The sequence below is a fragment of the Pholcus phalangioides genome, unplaced genomic scaffold (genome assembly GCF_987345545.1).
Source record: "Pholcus phalangioides strain wild (caught in Gottingen) unplaced genomic scaffold, Ppha-v1.0 ptg000008l_1, whole genome shotgun sequence".
In the NCBI taxonomy this organism is placed as follows: domain Eukaryota; kingdom Metazoa; phylum Arthropoda; class Arachnida; order Araneae; family Pholcidae; genus Pholcus; species Pholcus phalangioides.
In genome coordinates, this window is record NW_028301601.1 from 47,017,070 (window position 1) to 47,044,179 (window position 27,110).

The 27,110-nt window shown below is 37.4% G+C and overlaps 1 protein-coding gene across 2 annotated transcripts in view; it reads left to right on the plus strand.

Annotated features, from left to right (window-relative positions):
- The window catches only part of Plc21C (Phospholipase C at 21C), a 326,807-nt gene that overhangs the window by 75,604 nt on the left and 224,093 nt on the right, over positions 1 to 27,110 (plus strand). The window lies entirely within an intron of this gene.

Sequence of the window (27,110 nt, forward strand, 5' to 3'; positions counted from 1 at the left end):
AAAAGAAAACAGCGTTAAATGCGGAAAAACAGTTTTATTGTGGAGACCTGGGTTCTGATCCTGGTTTGGGTATGGTTGTGTGCTAACTGTGGGAAATTTTCTGGACGTTATCATTCTGATCTCTTGGGAATAGATGGGGATCACGTTATAAAAAAAAAATCATAAATTCTTCCATTGCTGATGAAATAAAGCTGGCTTGGCGTGAATACAATCTGAGAAAAAAAATTTCCAGATGTGAGAATTCTCGAAAATGTATCGGTCGTCACTGTCGCATGTTGAACGAGCAATTTCTACCGATCGGCAACGGGTGCTTGTCGGTATTCCAGCTAAGTTCCGTAGTATCTCTATTTCTGGGTGGTTTATGAAGACCGTACGGCGTTTTAGCGACTAGGAAGTATGCCTAACCAGGAAGGAAAAAGAAATAAATCAACAAGACAGAGTTTTCCGTATGAATTCGAGAACTCTTAAGACCTTTCATTTTTTTATATCTTAGGCTCCGGGTTCGCGAAAAGGTCAAGTTTTTGAAGTCTGGAACCGTATTGCTCGCAGCCGTGCGTTCTTGAATGGGTTTAACACTTGTTTTTCTAACCTTGGGTACCTCCACGTTCTATATCCGCGATGAAAAAGCTACGAAATTTCATTCACTCTTCCTGAATGAGCCAAAGGGTCGTAGACCAGCACAACAAACCAGATTCTGGCTCGTACCTGTCATAGACTATTTTTGAGTGAATTTGTAAACTGAGTAGATTTGAACAGAAAATAAAATTCTAATTTAGTCTGTGCTGGGGAAATAACAATTTGGTGAGACCCCACACCCTGCTATTTGCGTCTGCAAGCAGAATGTTCCGCTAATATTTACTGTCCCTCATCACCAAGCGCGGAATAGTCTGCAAAATGGAAATCGTCCCTTTCAATCGAACAACAAAATGATCTGCTCGGGTCTATGGTTCACTTTGCACCAAATGTGAAATAATTGTTTGTTTTTGTTTCTAAAGTTCACGAAAAATACTTTGAGTTCGACTGAGTTCACATACTCTCTTCGCCAAATCTAGACAAATTCGATATTGTACTGGTACCCAGTTTCCTTAGGGGTCATTCAAGTATTACGTCAGCATCGAGGGAGGGAGGGGGTTTAGGATTTGCTGACTTTTGATGACAAGGGGGTGGAGGGGGGGGGTTTGAAGGTTGCTTATATCATCAACCACCCCTTTTTGAAGATATGAAATATTCTCAGCTGCTGACGAAATTTTGCTGGGGGGGGGGGGGGCGGGCAGTGTTTTGCTGACAAGGACGGGGGGACAAAAATTGCTGAAAATCTGCTTAATACTTGAATGGCCCCTTATCGATGAATGCTGATACCGTTATGATGGAGGTGAGACTTATGATGTAGGGCAGCGGTTCTCAAGGTGCCTAGACCCCTAGTAGCCCACGGCTTTTTTATTGGGGGGGGGGGTTTAAAGCCAAATTGTAGAATTATAAAATAAATTAACGCTAATTGGGAAAAAAATAAATGAAATAAAGTTTCCATGGAATTTACACTGAAAAGCACAGCTGCAACGTTGATAGACTGCGGCAGTAATATTGTGTGATTTGACAAAAATTTTAATTCTGGTGAAAGCTCTCGATAGGGGGACATGAAACGTTTAGTTCTTTTGTAGGCCAGTAGATTGCATTGTTATCGTATCACATTTACTAGTACTGGATAAAATGGTCTGTAGTTCGAGAACATTCACGCTGATAGATGGCTGTTGTTTCTGCTGCTATAAATGGTAGTCCATGACAGGCACTAATATTTCCTGAAGGGGAAGGGGGGATCCACGGCAAAAAGTATTTGGGAACCACTGAAGTAGGGGATGCGGAGGGGGGGGGGTGATGCAGATTGGTCAAATTGATGGTGACTTGCTTAATAATAACCCGAGAAAACGCTTCATCCCTCGAACTTCATCTTACGTTAGGGCTTTATCTAGTGAATTCTTCTTTTTGAACTTGATGTTTGAAAGAAATTCTCGCGGGGTATATGAAGAGAGAGAGAGAGAATTTTATTAAACAACTCGCCAATATTTTTGCATGCAACCGCCATTTACGAGCGAACCCCGTTATTTTGGCTGCTCGTTTACCACCCCCCCCCTTTCCCTCTAATGATTCGTAGTACAGGTGTAATTTATTTCCAGCATGGGAAAACAATTTCATTTTCACTTTTTTTCCCCCCGACCTCGAATATTAAAACACATACACGGGCCTTAATATTTCACGTCGATTGTCGACCCCGAAATCACGTGACGTGCTGCGACCCTTTTTTATTTATTTATTAATATTCTCATATTGGATGTGGCAGTGTGTTGGTGGCAATTTCCGTGGTACATGGAATGATCCTCTTGCGTTTTTTCCCCCTATATCCTCGCAGGAAATGAGCTTGTGTTCGTGCGCGTGTATATATTATATTGCATTTCTGTTCTGTTCTCTTTGGACGAGTATGTCCCATAGAATATTACGGGAATTCTCTTATGTATGTACTTATCTATACGTATACATACGCCCTCTTTCATTCCGTTATCGAGAAGGTTGCGTTGTTCAGTAATAGCATGTAAAAGAACTGTGTGGTTGAATCTTCTTGAGGCTCGGCGGGTTTATTAACCATTGGAGAAGAGATGTAGATGGTGCACGCTCACGTTTGTGATTGAATTATTTGAATAAAATGAATACATTTTGTGAAGAAGCGTCTTTTATGGCGATTTAAATTTAGCTGCGCTTGTATTTGAGTGAATTCTAAGGAGTGTGGCTTAGGGTAAATGCTTCTTTTTTTCATGGATTCAATCTGTGGCATGCTATAAATTAATTCGGCGCACGAATGTTCCTAGGTTATGTTATTGAGTATGAAATACATTTTTCTTCCTAAACTTGCTGCTCTTGTATTGGTTTGTTAAGTCATGACTGGCTTGTGTAAGGACATTAAAATGTCTTTGTGACCTCAGCTAATGACCGGGAAAAAGTGTTAGAGCAGTGTTTCTCAACCTTATGCCGAGCGAACTTCCTGGGATAATGTGAGGTTGACGCTGGTAAAAGCAAGGGGGTAATGGTAGCCATGACAGTTTATTTGCCATCTGACTTGCTGGCTCACTTGCCAAACCTTTCACTGACTTCCTCAATCCTTCACTCGTCGAATCTTTCACTCACTCATTTGCCAAATCTTTCACTGATTTGCTAAACCTTTCTGTATATTATTCACACAAACTTGCGAAGTCTTCCACTGTCTTGCACCAAATCTATCACTGACTCGCTCCCTCACTTGCTAAATGTTTCACTGGCTTGCTCAATCACTTGTTGGATCTTTCACTCATTTGCTAAATCTTCCACTTAATCACTCATGTGCTAAATCTTCCACTTAATCACTCGTGTGCTAAATCTTCCACTTAATCACTCATGTGCTAAATTTCACTCGATTACAAATACAAATGCCGAAACAGTCAAAGTACCCAACGAGGTGGCTGATAAAAAAGATGCCCGTAAAAAATATGGATGTCGAATACCAAATAAGTGCAATAACAAACAAATAATTATGAAAAAAATATATAAATAATACTGCCCATAAAAAATTATGGTTGTCTCAATCAAAGGCGGAACTAAAGGGAGGGGCAATTGCCCCGGGTGGCAAAATTTAGGGGGGGGGCGACAATTTTAGTTGGGGAACAAAGAACACCGTTATAAAATTATCGAGTTTTAAAATTGTGGGGGCGACAAAAATCCCAGTTACGGCCTTGATCTCAATTGCTAAATCTTTCATTGACTTTCTCTCTCAAACCCTCCTCTCACTTCCTCACCGACTCAATTCATTCACTCGATCTTTCGTTGGTAAACTGCTGCTGTTGTGAATTTTCCGCGAATCGCCGCCACAATGCGTATGTGTTCGGACTTGAATTGTAAATCAAATTCAGCGAGCTTGCGTTTTGCTGACTGCAGGGGAAAAATATTACACCACCTTGTGTTAAGTATGTTTTATGTTTTTATTTGCTTCAAGTCAGTCTAGAGAAGTTCCACTTGGACACGACGCCATAATTTCAATGGACGAATCAATGAGAGAGAAAAAAAAAAACCTTTTCGTTTTTTTTTTTGTGATTATTTCTTTCGCTCGAAATTTCGACTTCGGCCTCCTTATGCTTCTGTGTGTGTGTGTGTGTTTGTCTTTGCTTTCATTATCTTGAACGAGTTCCGGGGCCGCCACACGATTTGAAGAATTCCTGCTCGTGGCCCGCGACGAGAAATTCTTGCCTGTTCCGTCGAGATAATTATAGTAATAATAGTAATAATAATAAGTAAAAAAAAAAATTATATTTTTCTTTGGTTCTTGAAGTGCTCTTTTGTTATTTTCGTACGTGTTTATTGCGTTGGAATTTCAGCTTTAATGAAATGAGACCGTTTTTTTTTTCTTCTCCTACTTCGTTTCCGCTTCGTTTGAAACGTGTTTTTTTCTCTAAATTTTCCTCATTTGCTTCATGTAATTGCTCATAAGCACATGATTCTTTGTTCTTTGATTTTGTTTTCTTCCTCTTCTAAAGGATCTGACGATTCCCCCCCTTTTTTTAGCCGACACACGCTATCCACATGGAGGAAATTATTTCATTTGGAAAATTATTTTCCCACTTGTTTAAGGTATCTCTATCTAGCTGATAACGCGTCAACGTTATTTAATCGATGGAGTAAACATGCAATTCGATGTCAAAATATTGGATTACCAATGCGAAATCGTCGATCACACACTGAGGTTGATTCGAGTCTACGTAGTTTAGGAAAATTACGGCAACTGCGTTAGCCATCTAGTGCAGGGTGACTATACGTTCCGAATTTTTCCAGGGCTGGATAAGTCAAAAAAAAAATCTAGGTACGAAAATTTTTTTTACCAGAAACGGGTTCAAAATAATGCTGCTTCTTAATTTTTCAGGGCTTTGGGTACCTCTTTCATGTGCTATAAATTCGCAAACATTTTGTGCTGCTCTCAGCTTGCAATTTAGTAACTACACAAAGAAAATTATAGGCACCAATATCAATTCTTTTAGTCTCTATGGTGATCCGGTGCCTGCGATTTCACCAGGCCAGATTTTTTTTACCGCATCTTTTCTACCACAACTCGATCGGAGCACTCTTTCTAGCTCGGGACACATCTAAACGTGTGCTCATATTCAAATGTGGTAGTTTTATGCGAAGAGAATCGTAATAAATGGAGCTCGAAATTTTAGGCACTAAAAATGGTCGAAATAGGCAGGCAAAAAGGCACTAAAAATGCCTAGAATAGGGACTAAAAACAATTTATGTAAGGAAGGAAAAATAACTGAAAACTCAGGTATTAAGAGGGTCAAAAAGCTACCTAAAAAATTGGTTGCACTTAATCCGTCAGTTTTTAAATTATAGTTTATAGTAACTGCATTATCATCTGAATTAAAATTGATTTCAGGCCCAAAATAAAATGTTTATACAACCCCTCAGGATTAGGTCAATGCCAGGCCACCATCACCAGACATCGGGCCCGTAGAGAAAATGATCTGTGATGCTCCTTCGAGTTGGTCCAATTCTCGTTTATTTGTTGTTACCCACGGCTTTCTTGCCTTAGTCGTCGTCTATCCGCGGCTCCCCAGAATAATCAAACAAAGAACCACTTCAAGGTACTGAGCAGCCACACATCAATGTTAGCAGCTCACCGTGACCCCCCCCCCCAAAAAAAAAGCCGAATGAATGAACGCCAGAACTTTGCCACTGGACTTATCCCGTTGCTGAGATCTCTTCCAGCCCAGCTTCGTTGCAGAGTCTGGAACACCCCCAAAAGAGCCGCTACGCACACTTTGAAAAAAAAACCACTCTTGTTTAAACAATGCAAACAATAATGGTTTGGAAACAATGCTGATCACAACAATGGTTTTAAAGCAATTCTGATGAAAACAATTGACTAGGAGTAATGCAGATAACAGTACTTTCTGAACAGTGTTAATGACAGCAATGAGCTTAAAGCAAGGCTTGAAACAATGATTTCCAACTATGCCCCTGGAGCTATGCTGGCAACAATGATTTCCAAACGGTGCTGATTACAACGCGTTTATAGAAAACGCTGATTACAATAATAGTTTTGAAACAGGTGAAAGCAATTGATCTAAACCTGCTGATAAAAACTAATGTTTATGTAGCAATCGTGACAACAGACATTTCGAAAGAGCGCTTATGAAATCATTGTTTGCAAACAGTGCTTGATGTCAACAAATAATTATAATCAATGCTAACAACAATGATCGGAACATTGTTGATGAACAACAAAGGTTTGGAGCAAATATCGACTACAATGGTTTCAAAACAGTGCTGGTGTTACTCGGCTTGGGCAACACCTGTAGCAGAAAGCCGCCGCGCGAAGCTCGTGACGTCACTGAAGTCTCCCATATAATCTCACCGATAGTCATTGGATATACTGCAAAAAAAAAAAAAAGGGAAAGATTTTGCATACGTCAGAGACTGCTATATCCAGTGGCTACAGGTGAAATGGATGACTTCAGTGACGTCAAAGCTTCGCGCGGAGGCTTTCTGTTATAGAAGGTGTTGGCTTGGGGGGTATTCCAACAACAATGATTTCGAAATAATGCTAACGTTGTTGTGTGTGGGGGGGGGGGCATTGATTCATACCATAATGTTAAACGATGCGTTTCGTAGCTTTTTTTCCCCCATTCAAAAGATGTAGACGGGAAATAATGTTTTAATTTTTTTTTGGTTGAGAAAGCTTTTAAATTCTATCGAGAAAATAATAAAATACACACTACACACAGAACAACTACCACCAATAAACGCAATTTTCGAGAAGAGAAACTTCTCCCATAACATCCCGAAAGAAAAAAAACCGGACGATCATTGATTCCCCCCCCCCCCCTTTAGAAATTACTGACGTAAATGGTGATCATTTTATTTCATTTATTATTTTTTTTCATTATTAATTTTCTTATGAAAAGGATTTATCTCCGATCTCTAACCTCGTTCATTTCCAAATAAAATAATAAATAAATAAATAAAGTTTTATGGGATGTCGTAAAAGTTGAATTTAAGAACAGGGGAAAACTTATCGTGTAGGAGGAGATGATCCTAAACCTTTATGAGGGTTATCTCTCTCTCTCTCTCTAACATTCTCTCATATATGTACATACATTTTCTTATTATACTACTACTACTATACAGTAAGTACTTGATAGCCGTTATAGGCCTGTAGGTTTTTTATTCGATGTATATTATCGCTGTTTTCGTTGAATTTTATACTGTATTTATCTTGGAACTCGCACACTTTAATAAATCTTCTTTAATATAAGATGGATATATAAATTATAAGAGTGAAATTTCAAGTTGGATTTTATTTGCGAATTTTTTCCGTGCGTTTCGTGGAATTTACGTTCGAGGAGGAAAAATGCTTATTTCAAAGTATAAGCTGTACAGCGCGGGTGCTCAGAATTTTAGAAAGTGGTCCACTTCATTGGTGTGCAAATGTGTCGCGGCCAACTTAAGTGATCCAGTAATGTGCCGCAGGCAGCTTTAGTATTGCGGAACTGTGCCGCGGGTCACTCAAGTCATGGCAGTAACTAAGATTTTGTGAGGGTTGGGGGGCAAACATGATTTTGCCACCCTCACCACTGTAAAATTCCATGATTTTATAATGGTGTATATTTTTGACCCCCTCTTAAAATCCCTCCCTAAAAATTTCCAGTTGAAGCAGTTTCGCTCGCCTTTCTTTATTCGCCCTTCTAGTTCCGGCCCTGCCAAAGTGATCTGTTTACATGCCGTTGCCGAGATCTCTTCCAGCCCAGCTTCGGCTCTGTTTATATGTCGAGGGTCATTTGAAAGTTATCTGGGAAATTTATATCACTTTAGTTATCTGGAAATGCGCCGCTGACCGTTTGAGTGTTCTGAACTGCGATGCAAGTCACTCAAGTGATTTCAAAGTGTGCCGCGGGACGCTTAATTGCTCTAGAACTGTGCCGTGAGTCACGTAAATGATCTGGAAATGTGTTAAGCTTCATTTAAGTGATCCGAAAATTTTCTGCGAGCCACTGAAAAGCTTTAAGAGCTGTGCCGTAGGTCACTGAAGTGATCTAAAAATGGGCCGCTTAGTTAATTTTTATAAAATTACGTTTGAATTCATGGGCCACATAAGATGGCCCCGAGCCACATTTGACCCGCGGGTAATGGGTTGAGCATGTGTGATGTAGGATGTTCTGTGTGAACATTGAAACCTCGATATTGCGATAATCAGCGGGTCGAGGAAAAATATCGTTGTACAGGGATTTATCGTTATATCGAACATCGTTGTAGCCAGGTTTCACCGTATTTTGATTTTCATAATATGGCTACCTATTCTTCATTGAACATTCCATCCAGGAAGACCGTTATACGAACGATTTAACCACCATTATTAGGTAAAACTAAGGCGTGCGTTCATGTGAACGGACATTAGTACGGGGGGGGGGGCTGTGGGTGAGAAATTCTAAAAGGGAGTGAGTAAGACAAATGAAATATGAGGTTTATTCGTTATAAAAGTCAAGGTTTTGTGGTTTTTTTCCGCAGTAAATCATGATTTTTCACTTCGATTCTGACTGGGAAAATGTTTTTCTTTGTAAGAAAAAATTAAAAACACTGATACTTTAAATAATTTGGATTCTGCGATTAAACTAAATAGTGTCGATCGATATCTAGAGCGTTCCAGCGTTTAACAAGTGGTGAATGCAGTGAAACAAGTTTTCTTCCGTATTTGAATCCATTATGGCAGCTCCAAAATCATCAATACCGTCGTCTCGCGTCTTATTTAGGGGGCGTCAACCCATTAGTCGATCGGCGCCTTTTTTCCGATATTTTCTCTGCATGAATATTGAAAAATTATGTCGGAACAAAAACCGAAGTGTTTCTATAGAAAGTGTATTTTGAAGGTAAAAAAAATTACCCACAGAGGTCGTGAATGAGGGTGTACGGTAAAATTCCCTCTTCTGCGGACAACGGTAGAACAAAAAAAAAAAAAAAAAAAAATTTGTTCATTAGAGGTGTTTCACTATATTCACTAGCACCGTAATGAATTTGATTCAGTATGGCCGCATGAAATGACTTTATGCTAACCACACCAACCCTAAGAATACCAATCTCGCTGAAGTGTTGAATGTTTGTTTTGGGCTGCTACGATTGGCAACTTATCGCCAGGGTTGATTAGCGATTTTGCTCAAACAATGTTCATGAATGAACATTCAAAAAAAAAAAAAAAAAAAAAATGATGGGTGATGTGATTTCTCTTCTATTTTGTCATGATGGTCGCGCTGTCACGCGGAGCCGGCGATTCCGACACCCCACGCAGCAAGTGCATTATGAGTCCGTCCGTCCCCGAATTATATTCGGGATAAGTAATTATAATGTATTGTAAAATTAATGTAATGTAAAATTATAAATATATTTTAAATGTATAAATTAAAAATGTAAAATATTTTTATGTATCATTTCATTTGTCATCACGGTGCGCTGTCACACATTGTGATCCTGCACCCCTCCAGGGATGTCGGAGTGTTTAATATCAGCTTTGAGAACAAGTGAACTTGGTTTTTTCAGCATTTAAGAATGAACTGCATCTGACTTCTGCAATGGTTCAGAAAAAAAAAATTATGATTAAGAAAAATATCAAAGACCGTGAAAAAATCGAAGATGAAAGGCCAAAAAAAAAAACCCCTGCATGTAGTGAGGTGTAATAGACCATTACGCTACCATCGGCGAACAGTATGCAGAGCCGTAGTAAAATAATATAAAATATAAGTATATAAACATCAGCTAGTCGCCAGTTGACGCCAACTAACAGTAGCAACCTATTTTTGATACCACGCGCATTCGCATTTCAACATCTTCAGCATTACAGTGAGTCCCTTCTATGAACCCTGAACCACCCGAGTTTTTTTTTTCACATTGACTTTGGTGAATTTGCTTTCATCTGTGTGATGTTTAAGCCTTTAAAAAATTATCAGCCTCCCTATTGTTGAATGACAACGCGCTAGCCTGGGGGGAAGCTAGAATAGACCACCTCAGATCATCATGCCCCGACATTGTCACAAGATAGCCCTTATATTAGATCAAATTTTTAAAGAAAAATCTTAAAAACACTGAATTTAATGAAAAATCAGAGTATAATGTGAAACTCCACGCTCTAGGAAGGAACAAATAAAATATTACTAGTCTCATAGATTCCAGAAAACTTTGGTGTCCAGGCGACTCAATATTTGTATTCCTATGGCCCCCTCTGACGAGAAAATAGGAGTATTGGTGACTTCGCATAGTATTCTCCTCGCTACCCCAGTTATCCATCCCACAATTGGCTATTCTGAAATTTCTTTTCACATTTGTATTGTGCCCTTTCAAATACCAAGTGACACCCTTTCGCACACGTCTTCTCATGTACGCATTTGCTTACTTTTGGTTTATCATTCACCGGGTATCTCTACGTCTTTATATGCATTAATAGATATTTCTTTTATCTTCTTACTACGTAGTATTAGAAAATACTCTTCTCTGAAGGTGAGGAATTGAAAACTGTATAGTTTTTCCGTCTCTCGTGTCGGAGTGTTTTTAGTAGCGCCGTGTGAGGAAGAACGAGCAACTCGGATCGTTCAGTCGACCAGTGTCTTGGTCTCTAGGATACTTGAATCGTTCAGTTGACCAGTGTCTTGGTCTCTAGGATACTTGAATCGTTCAGTTGACCAGTGTCTTGGTCTCTAGGATACTTGAATCGTTTATACGACCGGTGTCTTGTTCTTTGGGTTACTTGAATCACTCAGTCGACCAGTGTCGTGGTCTCTGCTAAATTTTACTCGAAATCGATTTGAGTATCCACGTGTTGAAGAAGGCCTTACAATTTGAATTCCAATCAAACTTAAAGCCCAATTGACACCGACACCTTAAAAAAAAGAGCATTTCACTACTACTTGTTAAGATGATTGTAGAACTGAAACTAGAGCACCACTAATATCAAGAGGACATGAAAGAATTGGTGGGGGGGGGGGGGAACGATAAATATTTTATGAAGACTAATCGAGAAGATAATTCCGATTCAATGAACTTGAATGAATATGAATTTTTTATTTCTTTTAAGGTTCGAAAAATAATTCAATTGCTGCTTTTTGGAAGCAGGAAACACTGCGTAAGTAGATCTCGAAAGGAATTTCGTAAAGGAATAGAATTTATTTATTTTTTCAATCCCTTGAAATTCAGTTTCAATTATTTTTCCAAGAGAGAGAAGAGAAACATTAAAAGAGAGGAATTTAGCTGACAAGATGATAAAAGAAAACTCAAAACATCACTCTAGATATAGTGAATAATATAAAATGCTTGCATCTCACCCATTTTTATTTTTATTTTTACGCATTAAAAAGAAGAAAAGGTTTTTGAAAATTTCGACAATCTTGTTACGCGTTTCACTGTGATACGTAATTGATTTTTATTTTTAAAGTAAAAATCTGAATTTCTCGGGGAAATATTGGGGAAAATTTCCCTTGTATTAAAGAGACAATTTTTTTTTTTTTTTGGAAAAGAAAAATTCGAAGCAGTTTCATTTTTTGAAACATTAAGAGGAAATTTTAATCCAATTTCGAAATTTTCCTTCTGACGAAAAAGAAAAATTTTCCGCAAAATCAGGAATTTTCTGAGTAGTGCAGCAATTTTCCGAGTGTTTGCTCCTTATATTTTTGTAAGTGGATTTCTCTTGAAGTGTCTTCTTTTCTTTTTTCATTCGAAGAATACTTTTTTTTTCCATTTTAATAAGAAATATTTCGGATTATATTTTCTCCCCTTTATTTTATTTTGAATATGTCGATGGAGTTAATATTTATTTCTCTATGTGATTGATGGGGGAAAAATGCATGTGCATTAGTGTACATTTTATGTACGAAAAGAAACTAGTTGAATGAATTTATAAAAGGTTATGTGCAACGTTTATTGCTTGATATTATTTAGTGAATAATAATAATGACTGTGCTGGGTGTGTGCAGATGATTGAGTAGATTTCAAAATTTTATTGTAGTCACTCGCTGACATTTCAGTTATTGTAGGTTGTAGTCATTCGACCAGATTAATATATATATATATATATATATCCATTATAATTTTACCGAAATGGGAAAAAATATTGGTCAGGTTGACATTGTTGATGACACTGGATTTAGAAGCATTGCTGGGGATAAAAATTTTGGACAACAGTTATACGGGTGAGAACAAGAAATACGAATATGATGGCTAACAATACTGGCAACAATAGTTCAAAAATAGGGGCAATGTTGACAACAATGGTTTTGGAGGCAACGCCGATACTGATGGTTTTGGTTGGTAATGCCAAAGCCTCATAGAAGTACCTCCTAGAAGTGTTTTCCGTATACCATACTAGGTAATAATTGCAATAAAAAAATCGTAAATTTTTCTTTCTAATTGTCAAAAAATACATGTTGGTAGCGTGTTTTAAATGCGAAGCGTGTACGCGGTAGGAACCGGGTTGTGACGTCACGAAAACATGTTTCAGACTTGTAGTATCTAGGAGGCTTTGGTAATGCTGACAACATTGGTTTTTTGGGAGAGGGGGGGGGGTGATGTCAATAACAATGGTTTTGAGGCAATGTTGGCAACAATGGTATTGATGCAATGTTGACAACAGACATTTTTGAAGGATTGCTTATACCAGAACAATGGTTTTGAAAAGGTTCCGATAACAGCATTATTTAGAAACAATGCTGTAGACAACAATCATTTCGAACCAGTGCTGATGACAAAACTAGCTTTGTGGTAATGCTCACAACGGACATTTTGAATTAGTCCTCATGACAACAGATATTTTGAAGTAGCTCTTATGAAAACCGTAATTTTGAAACTGTACCGTACCGATGACAGCATTGTTTATAAACAGTGATGTTGATACCAAAGGTTTCGAACCCGTGATGGAGGCGACAATGGTTTCGAACCAGTGCCGATGACAACAATTGTTTACAGGTAACACTGGTGATACCACACATTTTGAAGTAGCGCTTATGAAAACGGTAATTTTGAAACTGTACCGATGACAGCATTGCTGAGAAACAGTACTGTTGTCGATGGTTTCGAAAAGGTGCTGCCGATGACAATTATTTTGAGATAATGCTGAGAAGAGAAGTTTTATGAAACGGTACCGCGAGAGATATGACAACATTGTTTTGAAACAATTCTGAGAACAGACATTTTTAAAGAGCGCTTATGGAAAATAATTTTGAAACGAATGGGCAAAGGTTTTATTTTTTTGATAGGCTGCGCCAAAGTTACAATGCGTTGTTCAATAAACTCCTTTCTAACATCTAGGAAAAATAGAAATACCAACTTGTATATTCATTCTTAGACAAATCATCTAACAATAAATGACATTATTTCATTCGCAATTCGTACACGTGTAATTCGAATGGAATAATAATTCCCACCACTTCCAATGAAATCTCAATACTTTATTCTCGAAAGTGGGTGTAATTTATTATTTCTTCAAGCACTAACTGCATAAGAAAATTATCGTGTGACGTTCCATTATGGAAAATTTGGAGAATTTTTTTATTTTCCTTTCATGAATGTGTTTCATGGGGACGTGGGCTTGCATTGTTCATATGCAAATGACTAACAATTTATCTTGCAAATAAGATGGGGGAGGGAAGAAAAGGCAGGTGTTGTGGCAAGTTGCTTGCTGCGCATTCAAGGGAAAATTGCGTTTGACGCACGGTGAGGAAAAAGAAGAAAGGCCTTGTCTGTCGCTTTAGGTGTTTGTTAAGTGGACTTGTGTTTTGCTCTAATTAAAAGCGCTAATTGAAATGAGCTTAGTTTTAAAATGTATTAAAACCTCTCTCTATCTTCGCCGTCTTCCAAGCTAATTAATTTGGAAATTTCGCTCAAGAAGTGGTAGTTTTAGCGCTCGGCTTGTGTGTGTCAGAGAGAAGGGAGGAGAGAATATCTCCCCTGTCTTCCGAGTTCATCGCTTGGAGCTCGCAACATCTGCCGTGTTGATGTTGCTTGAAGACTGTCCTTCGACCGAGACAACTAATTTTGAATCCCTTGTGTGTATCTTCAGCTGAAATCTTCCGACTCTCTTCGAACTCTCTGGCGGATTCAAATGGTCTCAATCTAACTTCAATCCGGTATATCCGAGTGGAATTCTATTTATCTACCTCGAGACCTAATGAGAGATATAGTGACAGTCACAACAAACTCATTGCTTCCGCAGTGAAATTGTTTTGCCCTTTATTGTTATGCGCTTTGATTTTTTTTTTTCCCCAGAAAGTAATTGTTTTATTAGCGTAGTTTAATGTCTGCAAATCGACAGCTGTTGATTTGATGACAAATTAAACTAAATAATACGAACGCCTATATTAGAGAATGACCAACTTCTCTCTGTTTGTGGACCAACATAATACAAGATTCATCGAAAGACTGTTTATTTGTGGAGATGAAGATTCCAAGGAAGAAAATTCATCTCTGGCCCCATGGGGACACGAACCCCGGTCTCCCTCTTGCCGGACGAGTGCTCTACCATCTAAGCCAGTTTCCCAACCTTTTTTGTCCCTTCGTCCCCTTCAGAAATTTTTCTCCCATCGCCCCCCAACGCAATCTAACCCATAGGATCCTATGTTAAACCTGTAGCTTCTACCGCCCCCCCCCGGAACATTCCATCGCCCCCCATGGGGCGTTAGCGCCCAAGTTGGGAATCACTGATCTAAGCTATGGAAACATAGGATATTTCAACCTTGGAGCGTATATATATGTTGAAAGGTTCCGTACATGGATGGCGGCAGCAATGAATTAATAGCTCGTGAATGACATAGGCCACCAGATGGCCACATGCATATAGAAATGTCCTCTCCACTTGTTTATACAAGATTCATTGAAAAACTGGTTATTTGTGGAGGTGTGTGTATGTGCGCGCGCGAAGATTACAAGGAAGAAAATTCATCTCGGGACAGAGATGAATTTTCTTCTTTGTAATCTTCATCTCCATAATATTGATTTGAGAATGGATCTCCACAAATAACCAGTTTCTCAATGAATCTTGTATTAGCAAGTGGAGAGGACATTTCCATATGCAACATATAATAGTCAGCTACAGCGTCATGAGCAACACTCTGTATAAGCCGCACGAATAAAATGACCCTGAAAACCTACAGATATGTCTCAACCATAAGTAATATGGTAAAACATAGACAATATAGTCATTAAACTTTTGCTCTGTGGGCTTTACATTCCTCTGCATCTTCATAAACTGATATTCATTTTGTTTTATCTGGTTGTGTTTCCAGCTAAAATTAGTTTCTTCTGCAAATTATTCCATCCACTACTTCCATAGTTGGAAATTTACAGGGGGAAAAAAATCCAAATTTTCTGCAATTGTTTTTCTTCTCCCCCCCCCCCTACTCCGATTTGGCACCTCCCTTCTATAGTGGCAACTCGTGCGATGAACGGGGTGATAATAAGTTCGAGGAATTGATTTACGAATTTGTAGACTTCGAGTTTTATTATTGATGAAAAGAGTGTCAAGAGAGCCAGCCGCGTGGTGGATAGTGTTGACCATCGGGATGGGTAAACACGTGATAGTACAAACTATCTGCAGATGGGAGAAGAGGTGTGCACGCTTGGATCATTACGTGGAGCTCCTGTACGTCCACATGATTACGCAGACCAGATTTGCGATAGATGTGTTCTGATTTTACGTGAGCTACTTTTTTATAATCTGTTATTTTCTTATAATCAGGAAGTCAGCGGTTAGAACCAATAACTAAAATAATTAAGGGGTACAACAGAAACGGCGACATGACCGCAGAAAAAATTGCTCTACCGCAGGGAGTCCCCCATGGAGGGGTGAGCGCACCAACCTCTCGATGAGTACAAAAACAAGCCTGCCTTTCAGAATCGGCAATAAATTGTAGGTCCCGGTTTAATTATCCCTCGTGTGCAGAAAATGATCGTGGTCCGACAAAAATTATCAATGACTAAAATAATTATCATTAATTCAATTTAATACACAGTATCTCTACCTAGTCGAGGGCCGCACAAAATGGCTTCGCGGGCCAGCTTTTGGCCACCCCTGGCTTATATAGTAAATGGTCAACACATGAATATGAATTTAACAAAAACACGGGGTTTTCGAGATATTTTTATTGCCTTTCACTGAGCTACCAAATTCTTGTACGTGCCTCTCCATGTCCAATTAGGCTATTACCAGCGTGACATTGCTTAAAAAGGTGGTTTCAAGTTACTGATGAAATGAATATTTACGGGCTATTTAGATTGCTCAAAATTTCTCCAACAGGTGCAAATCTTACGCCGTGTAATGATTGATGACAGTTACTTCGGATCATCATTAAACCGCCACATTTTGATCTCTTTGGCGAGAATTGGAACTATTTTTCTGGCCTTTCTAATCTCTTTCGCATCATCTGGATACCCAGTATACAGAATTTCATTTGCATAGGTTACTTAAAGCCGCCCTTAAATGCTCCTTAGAACCGTCAGTTTAACATAGCTGCCAAGTCTCCCGTATTTTCCAGGAGGCTCCCGAATTTCTACTCTAACCCCCAGACTCCCGAAAAATTCTTTTATCTCCCGAATTTCGCCCGTGATTGTAAAAAATCCCTACATCTATGGCAAAAAAATATTCCCCAAAAGTTTACCAGAAAAAAAAAAACCTGCTGCTTCATTAAGCACCATTGTCGCCATTTCGTCAAATCACAAAAAAAAAAAAAAACATTTTTGGGGAGAAAACAGAAAATTCGCCAATCAGCAAGCGTCAATCCGGCCTTTCGAAATCCAAAATTGTCACGATTGTGTATCTGCTTTATCCGTTTGTCCCGTTGCGGACCCGACGGAGATTTGTTTGGTTTGCGAGATTTGATTTTTGAGAGGTAATTTAACCCAAGGACTTTAATCCGTGATTGGCGATGACTTGCACGGTGTCACGGTTTTTGCAACAGGAAAATATCCCTAAAATTTTCCTTTTACTGATGAAAAATCCCTAAAATGTTTTACAAGATCCCTTTTATATTTATTTCTATACGGAATTTGGATCCGCACAAAAACCTCTCGAACTCTCATTCTCCAAAGTTGGCAGCTATGGTTTAATATTTTAGCCACACTGTATGACTTTTTTCTAATTTCACAAATGGAAAAAAAAAGCCTATTATGTTTGTTGTATATGAAATATTTATAAGCGAAGGCTAAAAAATTCACATAATATCGAGAGTGGGTTCGAAAAAGAAAATCCCTGGCCATCAAGTATCAATTACAGTGAAACCTCGATATAACGATACTCTGCGAAAACCTCTCTGCATCTTTGTCTTAAATTTCCCATAATCATAAAACGATCGTCAAGTCATAAAAAATTATAGACGAGACCTCGATATAACGATACTCTGCAGATAACGAAAAAATATCGTTGTAGAGGTTTATCGTTATCGGGAGGTAGTATTAACGTCATTCGGTGCCATATTTATGCTGTTCAGATATTGGTTTGACACCGTAAAGTAGTTCACCGCTCAACACTTTCGTATATTACACGGGAAACAGTTTTCCGGCAAGTTCATTAACACTTTGGAATGGTCGATACTACTACAATACTAAACCGAACATGCACATCGTACACATTCCTTTGCGCAATTTCTAACGAATCTGTACATGTCGAAACGTGTTGTGTGAGTGTATTTATATGCATGGCCCTAATATATGTATGTTGTCAAACTTTTTTGCATGTATTACAACCGGAATTTTACGGGACATTTCCGTAATTTTATAGAATGTTCTGTTTTTTTTCCCTGTATTTTCAACGAGGCATCTTTGAATTTTTGAAATAAAAATTATTTTCATGATTTATGAATTATATGATAATTGTGACTTTATCATAATTACAGTCATATAGGCTAAATAGCCATTTATTCTAGCATATTTAGTTGAAGATAAGAAGTATGGTCAGTTTAGGTACTTTTCATGTAGCTTTCACCCATGGTATTTTCTACCAGATGTAACTCCTTGGAGGATCGAAGGTTGTGCACCCGTGCTATAAGCGATTCCAAACAAGATTAAAGGGAGTAAAAATATATCGTCGTAACAAGGTTTCACTGCAGAGCTTGACAAATAGAGAAATAAATTTATGTGTCAACCAAATACTTCAGGAAATGAGCGCATTTCTTTTGTCCGAACTAGTAACCACAAACAAAAAATTTTAGGGACCAATATTAATTTTGCGGTCGCGCTTGGGATTTGTCAAGTCCCGTTTCACTGTATATACTGGTATCATTTCCAGCAGTCATCTCTCATACTCGGTTCGTCCTTGTCAGAAAACTTTCCTATCATAGGAGTACAACAGAAGTGGTGATATGACCACAGAAAAGGATTACTACCGCAAGGGAGTCCCCCATCGTGGGGTTAGCGCACCAACCTCTCGATGAGTATAAAAAGCAAGCCTGCCGTTCGGAATCTGCAATAAATTGTAGGTCCCGGTCTAATTAGCGCTCGTGCAGAAAATGACCGTGGTGCGACAAAAATGATCAAATGATTCAGTAATTCGGTATTAATTGGAATATTGTTAATTTAATGTTAGGTTTTGGTTTCTGGGGGGGGGGGGAGGGGAGATAGATTGACAACCGCAAATGTTTAAGAAGAGGAAAAAAACTCAGTGATTAAATATCTGAAAATGATCTCCTTTAATGAAGTCGGAAAAATTCTTTCTTCCGTCTCGAAACTTCAACTTTATCCCTAACTTTTCGGAAAAGTTTAACTGTGTTTCATTTTCCCCTTCTCCTTGATCTAGGTAGGGATTTTCCGAGATTTTTATTTGACAGTTCATCCTAGACTCAACGCTGTTTCCATATTAACGCTTCAAGAGCATCACGACTTATCAACGTGTCTTTGAAAAAAAAAAAAGGAAACGAAATTTGAAAACGGGAACTTTATTGCATTTTTGAATGCACGCGTGTGTTCCGCTGCCATAAACTTTTAAAATATCCAGGGTTGTAGTGAGAGAGAGAGAGGAAAAGTATGAAAGAGAGGATTTTAAAATTTATGTTGTTCTCCCCCTCTCTGAAGTGTTAAGCGCAGTAGCGAAGTTGTAGAATCGGCTCGTTAATTCTCTTTAAACCGGTGGAAACGACCATTTAGTCGCGAATTCGGATGTCGTTTTGGTATTTTTCACGGCTGCTTAACACCGAGCTGTTGCTTTCGAAAATCTTTCGCGATGCCTTGTACGTTTGGCCGCTTTTTGAAAGGGAATAGCCGACTTCTTTTTTAAAAAATGAAATGTTATCGCATAGCTATATGTAGTGAGCCGCTATTCGTTTTGCAGTTTCAGGTGCTTTGATTTATGACCAGAAGAGGAGTTAAATCTTCATTTTCAGAAAATTTTGTTTATGTATTTGGTGTGTCGCATATGCGAGGATGATTCATTGGGAACTCGCGTCATCGCAACATGCGCTTGGAAGCAGATCGGATGATAAAATTATTATAAATTATGATACGCTTTTTTTTACGACCTTAAGGGTCATCGGTTCGGCTTTTAATTTCCAGAAAGAATACGCGGCAAAGTTACGGTCCGGAAAATATTTTAGAATAACTCAAAATATGCATTTGTATGTATTTTCTTTTAATATTAAGTATTCTTGAAAAATAATTAAAAAAAAAAACTGTTCTACATTTTCTTCTTAAAGCATTGTTGATAAATTAGGAAAAAACCTGCTCTAGCTGTTTCTCAAAACTTCGTTGAAAAATGGGAAGGGAAGTATTGTTTAAAAATTAGAAAATAAAAGCTCCATCTGCATTTTCCAAAAATTACAAAAAGAGCGCTAGCTGTATTTTGAAGCATTGTTGAAAAATGAGAAAAAAGCTCTAGCTGTACTGAGAAATTGAATTTTCTGGATGTTATGCTGAAATTAATATTTGGAAAGAAAAGTGATTTGCCTCCTCCGGGAATCGAACCCGGGGTCACCTTGCATACCGGGCAAGTGCGATAACCAATACACCAGAGACACACTTTTCAATTCCTTATAACACAAATTAGTAGCGTGAAGCTCTGAGTGGAGACGTAGCAGCCTCCCTTAACTACAGCAATTTTCGGCCCGGTTGGCGTTTCTGTATTAAGAGATGGTATTTTTTTCGGTCCGAAATGTACTCAGAAATTGCATTTTCTGGATGTTACGCCGAAACTAATATAAGGAATTGTAAAGTGTGTCTCTGGTGCATTGGTTAGCACACTTGCTCAGTATGCAAGGGGATCCGGGTGAGATTCCCGGCTGAGACAAATCACTTTTCTTTCCAAATATTAGTTTCAGCATAACAACCAGAAAATTCAATTTCGCAGTATATTTCGGGCCGAAAAAATACCAGTTCTAGCTGTATTTTGAAGCAGTGTTGAAAAACCAGAAAAGAAGCTCTCGTTGTTCCTCGAAACTGCGATGAAAAATTGGAGGGGAAAAACCGTTCTAGAATATCGTTTTTGAATCATCGATGAAAAATTACAAAAAAAAACAACCTGTTCTATATGTACTCATTTTCTGAAGCATTGTTGAGAAATATAAAAAATTCCCTTATGATTCCTTATGTGTGTGAAGTAGTTTCTCGAAAGCATTATTAAAAAATTAGGAGAAAGAAAAACTGTTCTACCCGTTTCTTGAAAATTCGTTGAAAAGTCGGAAAGGAAAAACTGTTCAGCTGTTTCTTGAAGTAATTGAAAAATTAGGCAATAACTGTTTTAGCTGTTTCTCGAAGCATTGTTGGAATAATTAGGGGAAGAAAACCATTCCTGCTGTTTCTTGAAGCATTGTTGGAAAAATTAGCGGAAGGAAACCATTCCTGCTGTTTCTTGAAGCATTGTTGGAAAAATTAGCGGAAGAAAACCATTCCTGCTGTTTCTTGAAGCATTGTTGGAAAAATTAGGGGAAGAAAACCATTCTAGCTGTTTCTTGAAGTATTGTAGAAAAATTAGAAGCTCTAAGCATTCGAAAGTTCAGGTTTTGAACTGTATTTTTTCAGGAGTTTTTGATGAGTGAAAGTCACGGAAATTTTTGAGCTTCGGTCTGGGAAATGATCAAGCTAATTTTACTGGGAAACGTGTATAAAATGATTAAATGTAATTGTTACTTTATGGGGGAAGGGAGGGGTAAAGCTATTTACTTGGAAAGGAAATTCATCATGTCGATAGTGAATTAAAATTTTAATCATTTTCCTTCCCAACCGTATTTGATTGAAATTGGTTTTTTTTTAAATTTTATTTTTACCATCTTTATTTTGATTAGAAATAAGTTCAATTCAAATATTTCTTATGAAATTCACTTTCGTTTGAGATTATAACAATGGAAAAAATAAATTAAAAACATGAAGATAAAACTTCATTCTCTTTTTGTAATGTCCGTCCTTTTGCGCCTCATTTCTTATATCTTTTTCTTTCATTTTGTTGAAAGGTGGTGGTGTTGAAATTGTTCTTGTTGAATGAGGGAGATGTTTTCCGATTGAAACCATTTCTAATTTAAGTTTTGGGACTTGGGAACAAAAAGAATTTTTTTTTTCTTATTTTAAATTGTATTTTTGCGAAAAGCGCGTATTTATTTTTCTTATACACTCTTCTCCTCCTCCTCCCCCGCAATATCTATTGATTTGTTATTGCTCAATGAAATATTATTTCATGGAATTAACTGAAAACGTACATCGCGTGGAATAAAATGCCTGCGATTCCATAAAATATGTTCCATTACTTTCTAATAATTATTAAAGTTATCAAACTGTGCGTGCTATTGCGTGATGTTATTTGGAAAACTAATTGTGTGCATATTATTAAATGTCTATATTCGTCGTTAATATTTTGAAATATACCAAAAATACAGCGATTTTACTTCAGAATTGATGATTGTTATTTAACTTTTTAAGCGGCAATGATGAGATATCCCGCGTCCGTAAAAGACACTTAATTTAGCATTGACAATCCCAGATATTCTACAAAGTTGATTTCTCAATGGAAAAATTTTCCCTATACCCTTTACGTTGCAGCTGCTGAAAATCGGAAGAAAGCCTACTTCATTAAAAAAGTTATGGCATTTTAAAGGGGGGTTAAATAATTTCTAATTGCCCCGTTCAAAGCATTAACAATTAATACCGCAAATATATATGTCAACTTTTTTTCCCGTCACTGGTGATTCATGCAGCAATAAACATATTTCTTTAAGAACGTGTTACATAGCAATAGATAGCCTTAGAAACAACGCTTACAACATTTGAGTAACTCCAGAGAAACCGATTTTTAAATATGTATTTCAAATAACACCAAGGAAAATTTTGAGCAATTCTTCCAGTAAAAGCAGAAATATATATATTTTTTCCAATATTGTACTAGTTACAACAAAGTTGAATGTTTCAATAATGTTCCAAGCAACTGCAGTTCTCAACAATCCTAAAAGTAACAAGTACATTTTAAAAAAAGAACAATGTTTCAAATTTTTCAAAAATTCCTTATAAGAAGTAGTGAGGATTTCTTTTTTAACAATTGCTACAAGTTACAACAAACATATTTTTTCAATAATGCGTGTAATAACAATATTTTTTTTATTTTTCAACAATACTTCAAGCAACAGTAAAAATAGCTTTTAACAATGTTTAAAACAACAGCAAAAATTGTTTTTAATAATTTAAAAAAAACACTTTTTTTTTCAATAATGCTTTATGAAAAAGCAAGAACCGTTTTTCTAATTTTTCAGCAATGGCTGAAAAAAAAAAAGTTTTTTTTAAAATTTTTTCAACAAGCAATAGCAAAAATATATTGTAATAACAAACAAGTTTTTCAACAATGCTTCAAGAAAGAGCTGGAAATAGTTTTTCTAATTTTTCAACAATGCCCTTAGAAACGGTTAAGAAAATTTTTTTCATCGATACTACAAGTAACAAGAAATACATTTTTTTCAATAATGCTTCAAAAAACAGAATGGTTTTGTTTTTAAAATTTTCAACAGTGCTTCAAACAACAGCAATAATAGTTTTCAAAATATCTAGGAACAACAAACACATTTTTCCCACTATGCTTTGCAAAACAGCTAGAACATGTTTTTTTTAGTTCAAAAATGCTTCAATCTATAGCAAAATTATTTTTCAACAATGCTTCAAAAAACAATAGTTTTTTTCCCAATTTTCAACAATGAATTATGAAATAGGAAGGAAAAGTTTGTTTTTCAACTATGCTACAAGTATCAACAAAATACATTTTTTCAATGATGCTTCAAGAAACAGTGAGGAAAATATTTAGTTTTCAACAATTCTTCAAGAAACGGTGATGAAGGTATTTAGTTTTCAACAATGTTTGAAGCAAAAATACTTTTTTTTAATAATGCTTCAAAAATCAGCAAGAACAAAATAGTTTTTAACAAGGCTGCAATTAACAGCAACAAGTTTTTTCAACAATGCTACAAGTAACAGCAAACGCATTTTATCTACGATGCTTCAAGAAACAACGTTAACATTTTTTTTTCTAATTTGTCAAAAAGTTGTTTAAGAAAAGACAGTTTTGTTCCCATTTTTTCAAAAATACAAGAATTTTTTTTTATTATGCTTCAACTATAGATAGCTCAGCAATTTTTTTTTCTAATCCGTGGTGTATGTACAGTGAACATGATTCTCTTGAACTAACAACACATTAGCGCTTCACGAACTTATGCATTACAAAATAATTTTTTTTATGTTTAATTAGTTTTTTTTTCAACATGACCCATACTTTGAAACTTCTGAGTTTGCTGTATCAAAGCAAACAAGTATTTTACAGCTTAATAAATGAATAAGTAATAGTTAAAATGTTCAGTATTAGCTTTCCTGGGTATAGTGCAAGGGTGCTCAACCTTTTTGGAAGCGCGGGCCACTTGATTGGTTTGACAATGTTTTGCTGGCCGCTTGAGTTATCTGGAAATGTGCCACGAGCTGAAAACGTGCCACGAGTCACGGTTTACTATATACGGACCATATGAATGATCAGGTGAGTGACCATATGAATGATAACGTGAGTGGTCATGTGAATAATTAAGTGAGTGGTGACCACATGAGTGACCAAGTAAATGCTTGAGTGACCGTATGAGTAACCAATTGAGGGGTGAGTGACTATATCAGTGGAAAATTTCAGCTTCGCCCCTTGCATAAATATAAGATAACTTCCATATTAGATAACTTCGAGGGCCACATCTGGGCCATGGGATGAGCATTCATTGTGTAACGGTTGATTGGTTGCGGGGACGATTGTGATTAAACAATCGTCTTACATTACCTATAATAGTGTTATTTCGCTAATAAAGCTTCAGTCCCACGAGAGTGGGCTAGGGGACCCTTGGTAAGATAGTTAAAGATAATAAAAGTCTTTGTCAGGATTCGCGGTCGTCTCCTCCCCTCTGGGAAGCAATAATTTTTATGGCTTTCAATACAAAGGCAGCGGAACGAGCGTCTTCCTTTGAAAATGACCGGACAAGTACTGCTACTTCACGCCGGGGCTCACGCTGGCTGTGGTTTTTGCGGTTTATGTTCAACAAATACTTTTATTATCTTTAGACTTTTATCAACTTTAATTATCGTACCAAGAGTGCCCCAGCCCACTCTCGTGGGATTGCTGCTTAACGAGCACCTCGTAGTTCGAGGCAGCCATTAACGGATACAGGCTCTACCAATCGCCCTATGAAATGCATGTGTGTGAATTTCAATCATTGCTGTATTCAAGTACTGAATATGCTCACATTGAATGCATTCTATGTATTCAGGATCATTAGATGCATTATGATGTATTAGATACATATTGCTCTGTGACTATCGCATTAACTGTTACTTAGAAATTCCAATGTCAATGGACATCATTGAGCTAATAACCGTATTTCGTTTAATATCCGTATTAATAACCGTCAATTAATAACGGTATTTCATTCGAACTCGGAGCTCCCCTCCCATTTCTAAGCACAATATGAATGAAACGGATATTTCAGGGACTTCTCTGCTGCGACAGCTGATCTTACACAGCTACCTTCCCATTTAGCTAAAAAAAAACTATGCACTTTCACTTAGGATGTTCGATGCCTCAGGTGAGACCGAGTGTGCTAGAGCTTGGCAAATCCCAGGGGGGCAGGTTGCCTTGACAACTGAAAAATCGGTATCGGTGCCTAAAACTTTTCGTGTTTGCTCACTTACAGTATGAGGAAAGATGTATACAACAGAAAAATTTCGAATTATTTAAAAACCGTGTATCTCACAACATGGCTCGGGTAAAGCTAAAAAAAAGAATGTATATATATTGGACTATATTTTTCTTGAAAGAAAAAACATGTATTAGAAAGAACAAAATATTTGGCTGGCGCGTAGATATTTTTTACCAATTTGGCAATTCTTGCTATACACACCCGTGGTGATCCACCGCAAACATTACCTCCTAAAGATACACTATCTGTAGGATGTAATGCCTCCACCGATCAGTCTTTTCCGCTTATGGTTAGGGTTAGCATACTTGCCAACTGTTACGATTTTAGCAAGGTAATACGATTACACACACACTCGCTTTTGCTTCTAAAAATGCAATTTTTTAACGAATCGCTAATATTGACGTTTTTCAGCTTATGTCGCAGACATCGATGGTCCGTTGGTCGACATCACTCCGCGGAACCTAGCCGAAAATTCCCGCACTCCACGCGTTGAGAAACAGTGGAACACCGCTGGGAGTTTTCGCGGCAGTTTTGCTGGATCGGCATGTGGTTCGAAACGATGTCTCAAGCCGCCTCTGCATTAGACATTATACTGAATGATGCCCCAATCCATTAGCATTCGAAATTTTCCATGCCATCCTAACCCTTTATGGTTTAATGCGGTGGTTCTCAACATTTTCTGACTCGCGGAGCCCTTTTCAGCGAATAATTCCTCCGGCGGAGCCCTGTGTAACTCGAGGAGCCCTTTTTAGTATATTATTTATATGGCGGTACCCTATAGGCCTCTTTTTTTTTGTTTAAAATAAATCAATAAATTTGATATTCTCGAGTAGCCGTGGAGCCCCTGGGAAGTACACACGCATCACCGGTTGAGAACCGCTGGTTTAATGAATTATATAGCGTTTCGTTATTTCAGGCCGAATTTTCTAAATCAACTTATGCCAAAAATTGAGTTCATAATTCACGCATTTTTGATATTTTACAATAATAACCCATTATTATCATTTTTCTCAAATATTTGAGTATCGTCGTAATTTTACCATGTCCGAAAATATGAAATTATTTTTCATTGTTGACTTATTCAGGGTCCGGAGTTTTCAGGAATTTTCGACAAAAAAATAAAGCACTTGTTTCCAGTTCGATATTATTAATTATTCTATTACATAATTATATAACTTCCTAATTAATTTTTAGTGTAGGGTACCCCACCTTCTTTCTCTCCCTGTAGATTGGAAAACAAATCGCGTTTGGCCTTTTTATGGATTTTTTTCTTCTTCTGAGGTTAGCGGGTCCTAACCAGAACATGTTTATGGGTTAGAGTGACCAGATGTAGGTATCTTTGAAACATGGAATCCATTAATGAAAACCGGGGCAGTTTCCAAAACTTTCATTTGAGGGACACATGAACGATGTGAAATTACAAACTTAAAATGTAATTCTAAAATGTTTTCACACTACTTCTACACAGAGGTGCCAAAATCAGTGAAACATCAGGACGGGCTATGATTGTCAAACGTCCCTTGACATTTTCATGTCTAGGATTGGTTTTACAAGCTAATTTTTGAAAAAAAAAATTTTTCATCGGAGAATTTTTACAATGCGTGAGAGTTATGTTTTATCAACAGCATAATTTTTAACATTACTCAAACAACGAGATATTTTGCTTTTGTGAATTAAGTGGCTGAAGCTTTTCTCAGCCGGTTTTGTTAACACATAAAAGCAACGTTAAATGATATTTATATTCCTCTTGAATTCATGAATCATTTTATTTTCCCCCCTCAGCAATAGTCCCCATTTGGCTTAGCTCTGCAAAACAAAGTCGTTTCATCACAATTGAAAATGTCCTCCATACTATTAAACAACAATTGGAGCTAAAGTTTCTCGAAACGATTC